At 39.8% G+C, this 9187-nt stretch overlaps 1 pseudogene; it reads right to left on the reverse strand.

The window, feature by feature from the left end:
* Nucleotides 1-1582: 1582 nt before the first annotated feature.
* On the reverse strand, nucleotides 1583-4353 carry LOC102888917 (annotated as a pseudogene).
* Nucleotides 4354-9187: the final 4834 nt, after the last annotated feature.

Raw genomic sequence — 9187 nt, forward strand, 5'->3', positions numbered from 1 at the left:
CGTATTTTATTGTTTCAGGTCTTATATTCAGGTCCTTAATCCATTCTGAGTTAATTTTGGTGTGTGGTGAAAGACAACACTCTAGTTGCATTTTTTTGCAAGTGGCCTTCCAATTTTCCCAGCACCATTTATTGAAGAGGCTTTCCTTTCTCCACTGTATGTTTTGGCTTTTTTGTTGAAAATTATTTGTCCATATAAATATGTGTTTACTTCTGGACTGTCGATTCTGTTCCACGGGTCAGTGTGTCTGTTTTTCTGCCAATATCATGCTGTTTTGATTACTGTCGCTTTGTAGTATAATTTGAAGTCGGGCAGAGTGATGCCTCCAGCCTCATTCTTTTTTTCTCACATTGAGCATCTTAACACATGCTTATGAGACATTTATATTTCTTTTTCTGTAAACTACCTTTTCCTGACCTTTGCCCATTTTCTGTTGGGATACTGGTCTTTGTTCTCATTGATTAGTAAGATCTCTTTGTATATTCAGGAAATTATTTGATAGTATGCCACCTGTATTTCAAATATATTTTGGGAGAGAGTCTCTATCTTTTGTCTTCTGTTATGGTATTTTTATTTGCACAGACATTTTAAATTTTATATAATTAAACTACCTATTTTTTGTTTTGTGGGTTCTGGGTTTGAAAACTTGTTTTTAAAGGCTTTTTTCCCGACAAAAATTCTTTTTTAAATCACCCATGTTTATTTCTAAAGCTTTTATATTCCTTTACTCTTGGAGGAGCTCCCTTTCTTCAAAGGACAGGTTAGTGTTACCAAAAATTCATTTCTTACAGAAAGGGGTAGATAAACATTGAACCGAACTCACACATTTTGCATTTCAACTGCCTCTCCCCACTCCCCACCCCCTCCCCAGACACATCCTTAAAACTCTTTTTCCAAATTCACTCAATTCTTTCTCCAGGAAAATATCATGACTGGCCTAATTACAGATATTTCACTTGGAAAAAATTGATCTGGGTCAGCAGGAGCTGTTTCTGCCTCCCTTCCAAGTCTTGTTTCCTGCACACAAACCTTATAATTATAGGTGGACCGAGTTGAGCTGATGGAACAACCATAAAACTGGCAAGATAAAAAGATCAAGAAAACTGAGGATAGCTACTTTGTATTCCCTTTTTCCTAGGAATGAGAACTTCGGAAATCCACAAACTAAAAGCTTGTGATACCTAAACTTAAGGAAAAGAAGCAAGAGGGGGATGGAACTGTATATTCTCACATGTACATAAAAAGGACACCACTTCCCGGCTTAAACTTTAAAAAGTATATAAGTGCTCCAAACTAGAGACACCTCAGCTCTTCATCAACAGCAGAAGAGGTAAATAAATTATGTAATATTTGTGAATATTACAGTTAGAGTGAACCAACTAGAGCTACATGCCAGAGCATAGAATGTTTAGTACCCCCCCCACACACAAAAAATGCATACAGTATAATTGATTTCTCTAAAGTTCAAACATAGACATAGTACAACCATATATATATATATAATGTGTGTGTGTGTGTGTGTATTTTTTTACACAAAAATAAACACCTTTATTACATGAGCTAAGATAGGAAGGAGGAGGATTTATTTGCCTTTCCAGGCCTTAATTTTCCTCAGACGAACTCCAGCTCCTTGCCCTCTAGCACATAGCCATCTTCTCAGCCACGCTGGCCTAGTGTTGAAGCATGCATGCAAGAAGCTTGCCTTGCTGGAACTGCTCTTCTAACTCAGGGGTCCCCAACCCAGAGCCACAAATCGGTACCAGTCCGTGGCCTGTTAGGAACTGGGCCGCACAGCAGGAGGCTTGTGAGCAAAGCTTCATCTGTATTTGCAGCCACTCCCCAGTGCCAGCATCACCGCCTCAGCTCCACCTCAGATCATCAGGCATTAGATTCTCACAGGAGCACCAGTCCCTGCTGCCAAAAAAGGTTGGGGACCACTGCTGTAGAAGTCTGCCGATTTTGGCATTCCTTTTTCTTTCATCATATTTCTTCTGAATTTTCTTTGATCGTTTTTTGTTTAAAATCTCTTCTTCCTCCGGAGTCAACTTGGCTCCCTTCTTGTGGCCCAGGGCAGAGCATAGTGGCACCCGTACGAGTGTCCATCTGGTGTGCTGTCAACGAGCACGATACAATTATTTACTAGGGTCTTTGTGCGGACCAGTTTGTTGTTGCATGCATTGTAGACAACATCAATAATCCTTATTTTGCATATACAACACTTGGGGCCCCAGGAGAAGTTTCCCACGTTCAGTCCCAAGGCGCAGTACTTGCTGCCTCCCTGCACTCAGACTTTGTGCACATGGCGGGAGTCAATCTTAGCGTTGGCAGCAGAGCATCCCAGCACATATTTTTCGTCTTGTGATAGGGCTTTCTCTTGACCCCAGTCTTGCAGCACTTGTGCCAGTTGTCCTGAGAGATGCCTATGGCTCAGCGCCAGCTGGAAAAAGCTAAACCTTATCGTTTCAGAATACAAATATGAATAGTCAAAATTTAAGGAAAAGCAAGAAAATAATTACTATAAAAGTCAGGAGAGGGATTATTTCTTGAGGACAGAAGAGGACTATAATTGGGTGGAATAGCTAGAAACTTCAAGGGTGGAGGCGATGTCCTAGTTCTTGATCTGGGTGCTGTTGACATGGGTGTTCACTTTATAAACATTTGTTAAATCACACGTGTAAGTTTTAGGCACTTTTCTGGGTTTTTTTACTTCACAATAAGAAAAGTGTTTTAAAACCTTAGCAGGTTACACGAAGTTGAAGTACAGTAAAAATTCACAGCAGATTAGAGTGGTTGTGGGCAAGTCTCCTTACATTTGAAGAATTCACATAGAGTTGCCAGATAAAGTAGAGGATGGCTGTCCAGTAAATTTAAATTTCAGGTAAACACTGCATAGGTTTTAGTATATTTCAAATATTTCATAAAACATGATCATCCTGAAAAATATATTTGTTTACCTGAAATTCAAATTTTACTTGGCTTCTGTATTTTTATTTGCTAAATCTGGCCACCCAAAACAGTCCAGGACAAGAATACTGGGGTCAAAGACCAAATATTAGAACAAAAGATACTCCTAGTGTTATCACTTAGGAAATTACAAGGGTTTTGGGATCTTTGCACCAAGAACCAGTGCAAAGACCAATATATATCTTTATTTTCTTACAAGATGTAATTTACATTAAAATTGTACTCATTTTAGATATATTTACATCACATTTTTTAATTGAAGTAGGTGGTAAAAATCAAAATTTTAAAGCATCTGTATATATTTCAAAAATATTTTTCTTCTAAAATATTCAAAATTTTGTATTAAAATTAAAGACATTGATTGCCAAAGGCTGGGGCAGGGGAGGAATGAAAAGTTAGTGTTTAATGGGTACAGAGTTTCAGTTTTGCAAGATGAAAAGAGTTCTAGAAAGAGATAGTGATGATGGTTGCACAACAATATAAATGCACTTAATACCGCTGAAATGTACAGTTAAAAATAATTAAGGTAGCAAATTTTATGTATATTTTACCACAATAAGAATATTTTTAATTAATGACAAATATAATCAACAGGTGTCTAATTTTTACCCAAATTATTTAAATAAAGGCAGTTTAAGTTTTTGAAAATTTAATTAATTCTTATTAAATATTTTGTAACAGTAAAACAATATAAAAAACTGGCATCAAAACTATATAAGGGTCTAACCAATGTACTGTATACTTGAAACTAATAAAAAAAACTGGCATCATATTTCACATATTTGGTTAAGACCTACATATATGTACCAAATTAAGAGTAATATAAATTGTTTTGTATATTGTTATGTGTTCTTAAATATTGAACAATATTTTGCCAGTGTTCCTCAGCTGTTGTGTTGTGAAAATTACTTTAATGAATAAGAATCTGTCTACGACCATGCCACCCTGAACAAGCCCAAACCCGTCTGATCTCGGAAGCTAAGCAGGGTCGGGCTTAGTACTTGGATGGGAGATCACCTAGGAAGACCAGGTGCTGTAGGTGTAAAAAATAAAAAAATAAGGGATTGTAAACTGACAAAGTCCTTGCAATCTGTGAGGTCAACCAAGGGTTACGTCGCCTAAAAATAATAATAATAATAATAATGAATAAGAACCTTCAGAACCATAAATTGGGATTCTAAGAGAATCAAGAAAATGGACACTCAGAACCACTGGGGGAACTTTTTATTCACGTGTTCTAAGAGAAAGGAGTTGACAAATTCGATGATGATGTCTTTTCTCTTATGGAGTACTTCAATCCCTCAAACCCAACTCCTCACTCTCTGAAATGCTCTTCACCTCTGGGGTCTTCAGCAGCACAACCCACAAATCTCCACAGCATGTGACCATGGTTACCTTTTGTTTGAAGGACACAGCATGCCTGAACATACCGTCAGTAATGGGAGTGGATGTTCAAGGTCACAGCCCAGGCTGTGCCAATGCTGACCAGCCTATCCTCAGCCAAGAGGTGCCCATGTGTTAATAAATGTATTTTGTGACCTGCAAGGGTCTTTGAAATGTGGGGCATAGGGTAAGGCCCCTCTCGCCCAGATCTAAGGATGATACTGGTTAGATCAAAACCAATTTGAGAAGCAAGGAACCATTCAGAACTTTGGCAAGAGAAAGTTTTACAAATTTTCCTCCAGTTCTACAAACATGAGGAAACAACAGTGCTTTTGTAAGAAGTTCCATCAGGGCTAAAGTTAAACGTCAATGAAGAAAACAACAATGCTGGTTTGGCCACACCACACCTAAAACCTGCAGGTAGGTAGCAAAGAGCCCCTCATTGAGGCCTTCCCTATTTCCTTCTTACTACCAAATAAAGACAGAGTGGAGCTGTTCCTTCTACAGTCCCTAACCCCAATCTGACTGCGGACACCGTTTTCCACCCTCCAACAGAAGTGAACTTCTCTCTTCAATTTGAGACTAATTTACAAAATATCTAAGTTTTGAACACCCAGGCTAGGGGCTTAGCAGCTGGCGGGGAAGAGGCATGAGGCCTGAACTGAACTTTGTTCTTCCTGTTAATTGAGTGTCTCCACCCTGCCCGCCCCTTTCAGCAGCTGGCAACTTCTGGCTTCATCAGAGTGTGCCCCATAACACCTTTTCCCCACCCGCACTGCAGAAGATTATAGAACTCTCTCTGCTATTCCTTTGAGCAAGAAGCTGAAATCACTGACCATTACAAAAACTTCAGGGGACTTCTCACCTACAGAGGTGGCTGCTGGTCTTCTACCCTGTGACTCCATGATGAGGCTGATTACAATTATTAATCATTCTCATTGAGGCTTTTTAAAATGTATCTTTAAACATAAGTATTTGTATATCACAAAAATCCATCTGAAAATGACTCTATTTCATTATAATAACTACTAATTATCTATTTAAAATGGGGTTTGTTGCATAAGCTTGTGTACAGAATATTGAAATCATTTCATAGGTAGCAAGACTTATGTATAAGACAAAATAAACGAATCTCAAATCAATTCAGAGCTAAGGTTACCTCCTGTTCCTACCTCTTCCCATCTTCAACTATCGTCCACTTGGTTTTATCCTACAGTTCTCTGTGGGTTTTTTAGGAGAGAACTTTAAATGCTTTATTTCAGAAAGTGAAAGCTTTGCCGATATACCCCCAGCTCTTGGAATGGTGCTTGGCATCTTGTAGGTGCTCGGTCAATAGTCGCTGAATGGCTGAATCGATTCTTTTAAAATTTATTGGGGTTTATATGAATCAGATGTCTGATCAAGAAAAGTTATATCCTGCTCAACAGCAGAAGTTTGCCAGGTTTTTTTTTCTTTATAATTTTTTTTCAGATTATAAAAGTAATTTGGAAAACTTGAAAATTTAGAAAAGTAGAGAATTTGGAAGCAACAGAAAATATGAAGAGAAGAAATCCTGATGTCTTATTACTCCAGGCTACCACAAACAGTTGAAGGTTTTTAGGATTGTAATTAATCAAGTAATCTGTATTCATAATTGAAATATTAAAAATAGAGACAAAAGGGAAGAAAGAAGAAATAGTGGCATTCTCAAAGGAGAATGGCTCAAGCCTGGAGCTTTAAAGAAAGCAGTTTTCAATTAGCGAGGGCAGCTGTGACATTGCTCTGAGCTGCTGTATAGCTTGGAGCCCAAGGATGAGGTCTGGCCTGGCCTCCACATTTGCAGGGCCCCATATCACATGTCTAACTATTTTAAATGTATACATCAAAATTTAAAGTCCACATGATTTAAATCATGCTGAGCTTTTATTAATTTGAAATTTTAATTAAATCTTGTTAAATGTTTTTCTAAATATATAACTTTTTGCATCATTAGTGGTCAACGTCCATCTGGGTTCCATTGTAGAGAACTGATAACTTGCTTCCTGCATATTATAAGTGTGGATGTGTCTGTTTGTATGTATATGATACATATGTATAAATTTAGGAGTAATATGAATTCTTTACTGCCTCACAGTGTTTCTTAGCCACCATATGATACCTCCAGAACCATAATTTGGAACACAGAGAAGCAAAAATAGGGACACCCAGCATCAGTGGGAAATGATACTTGGTTTCATGTGAATCTCTTATATTCATGGTATCTGGAAGGAAGGGTTTGACAAATTAATCTGTCTTTTCCTTCACTTAAGCCTTCTGCAGCTCAAATCCTCCTCACTCTACCAAGTAGTGGCCATCTCCAAAATCAGAGGAGGCACAGCCCACAAACCTTCATGGAATCCATAAATAATGTCTTCAGTTTTGAGAACACAGGGTGAGCAGTAGACAGAAGTATTTCCCTGGAGCCTGAACAGTGGTAGTCACATAAGTAGCTGTCCTGAGAAGGGCAAAGCTCAGGGCTCAGGGCTATGCGAGCACTGACCACTGGATCCCAAGGTGTAGGTAACCATGCAATCTCTACAATGCAGATTCTTGTGGTATGTGGCACAAGGATTAGGAGCTCTCTTTGCTGCCTGGGGCAGCCCAGCCCATGTGATAGGCCCACCCAGGACAGGGCAGTAAGGAGCTGCAACAAAGAATGCTTCTAAGTAATCACCTGTGCTTCATGGGACACAGGCTCACTTTTGAAGCTGTTTGCGAGAGGCATTACCACTGACAGAGATTGCCTGACCTGCTGCAATGCTGTTTTGCTAGAAGATAGGCCCCATCACAGGCAGGTTCTACAGTATCCTTTGTGAAGAGAAGTTGGCTGTTTCCCCCACGACCTCGCTGAAACCAACCAGAACTGGGAATGAAGCCAGGAGACTGTGGCTGTGTGTGAGATTCCCTAGCCCTAGGATTAGGCACTGGGAAGGAGTTCCATGAGGGAAACTGGGAGCCCAATGAACTAGGCTGAGGAAGCAAGTGCCACCACAGCCATAAGGAGCACCATATGCACAAGCCCCATTCACAAGATTTCTGGGAAAAGATCATGGATGAGCTGGTGAGGTGGTCACATTTGCCATTCCTTCCTTCCATAGCCCAAATCTCCTCTGATGAAGGGCAAAAGAACATGGTGAACAGAGCCAAGAGTATGAATGGGCAATGCCCAAACTGCAGAAAACTCTACAGGACAAAACAGCTCAGGCCCTTCAACAGATAAATTGTAAGGAAAAGAAAGGGATAGAAGGGGGAAAATAGGTTAAAAGTGACTGAGAAAATAATTAAAAGTTTTTGAAGGGCAGGCTAAACTATGGTATGTAAGGATGCACAATTGGGTGATAAAACTATTGGGTTTTTTTTGAGATTAGCATAGAAGTAAGGATCACAGTTACTTATAAAGGAGGGAGGGGGCTATGATTTGGATGGGAAAATATGAAAAGATTTCTAGGATGTCCGACAAAGCTCTATTTCCTGACCTGGATGATGGTTACAAGGATGTTTGGCTTAAAATAATTCATTAAGTCGTACATTTGTTTGCTATGTCTGTGTTTTATTTTATAGTAAAAATGGTTGTTGTTTTTTTTTTTTACTCTCTCCTGGAATATCAGTTTTCTGTATAATCCACAAAGACTTCATTTTGTTGTTCTTAGGACCCAGAAACCCTCAGTTTAGTTCTTAAAATTTCCAATTCTCTGGTATCTGTTGTGGCCACACCATTCATGTAGATGTTTTCCAGATGTTGATCATATGTTCTGGTTATTCTGGGGCAGTCTTGAATTTAAATAGTCTATTTGCTTGTCGTTACAAAGTATCATTTTCCCTTAAATTCCAGGATCTAGATATCTAAATGAACTAAAATATTAAGCATTTTTTGAGATCATAAGGCTGAAAAAAATCAAAACACCACTTTACAACTATTCACAAAGTTGAGTTCACAGTGATCCGTATTTTGTTGAGAGAAGACTGTGTATGCAGCATATTCTGGTCAGAATGCCTTGGAGCAAGGGGCCAGGAAGAACAAGAGAAGAGTGGTGAATATTTCTAGACCTTCTTCCCTGAGCAATGTTGACCTCCTTGAAGTGCAGAGTGTGATACCCCAGGGGACCAAAAATAGTACACGTATTTCTACTGAAGTACAGAGAGCTAGAGGGTGGGCCTGTTTTAACAACCACTGGGGCCAAGGATGGGAAAGTAAGGTTAGCAGGCAAGTCTCCGAGTTAGAAGCAGAGATAGAAACATGGGGCAAGACCAGGGGTCAGGAGATGGACAGAGGACAGGACTAGGCATGTGTGTGGAAGTGGTGGCATTCTTTGCTAGTCATCCATTCTATAGGGGATGGTAAGATGACCTGGTTTAAGGGCAGGCCCCATCCCTCTGCCCTCTCCCACCTAGGCAGTTGGGCAGGGAAAGGCAGAATCGGGACTGCTCCAAATTCATCTGAGGAAAGATCTTTGCCTTTTCCTGACAAGGAAGGCAGGTTTTCTCAGGTGCTTTGGCCCCACCTCCTCTTCCTACAGTACATATTAGCTAGAGCTAGCCAGAGTCACTGCTACAACCCAGTAACTCCTCCCTGCATTCTCTTGCTTCCCATCTCTAGCAGTGGGGCTCTTGTGGCAGAAGATATGGTAATCCCCAGAACCTGTGAATGTCACCTTATGTGGCAAAAAGGACTTTGCAGACGTGATCAAGTTAAGGATCTCAAGATGGGGAGATCAGTGTGGATTATTATCCAGGTCCAATGTGATCACAAGAGTCATTCTAAGAGGGAGTCGGGAGGGTCAGAATCAGAGAAGGCAATGTGATGAGATCAGAGAGGGAAAGA

The sequence above is a fragment of the Pteropus alecto genome, unplaced genomic scaffold, assembly GCF_000325575.1.
Source record: "Pteropus alecto unplaced genomic scaffold, ASM32557v1 scaffold28, whole genome shotgun sequence".
Classification (NCBI taxonomy): domain Eukaryota; kingdom Metazoa; phylum Chordata; class Mammalia; order Chiroptera; family Pteropodidae; genus Pteropus; species Pteropus alecto.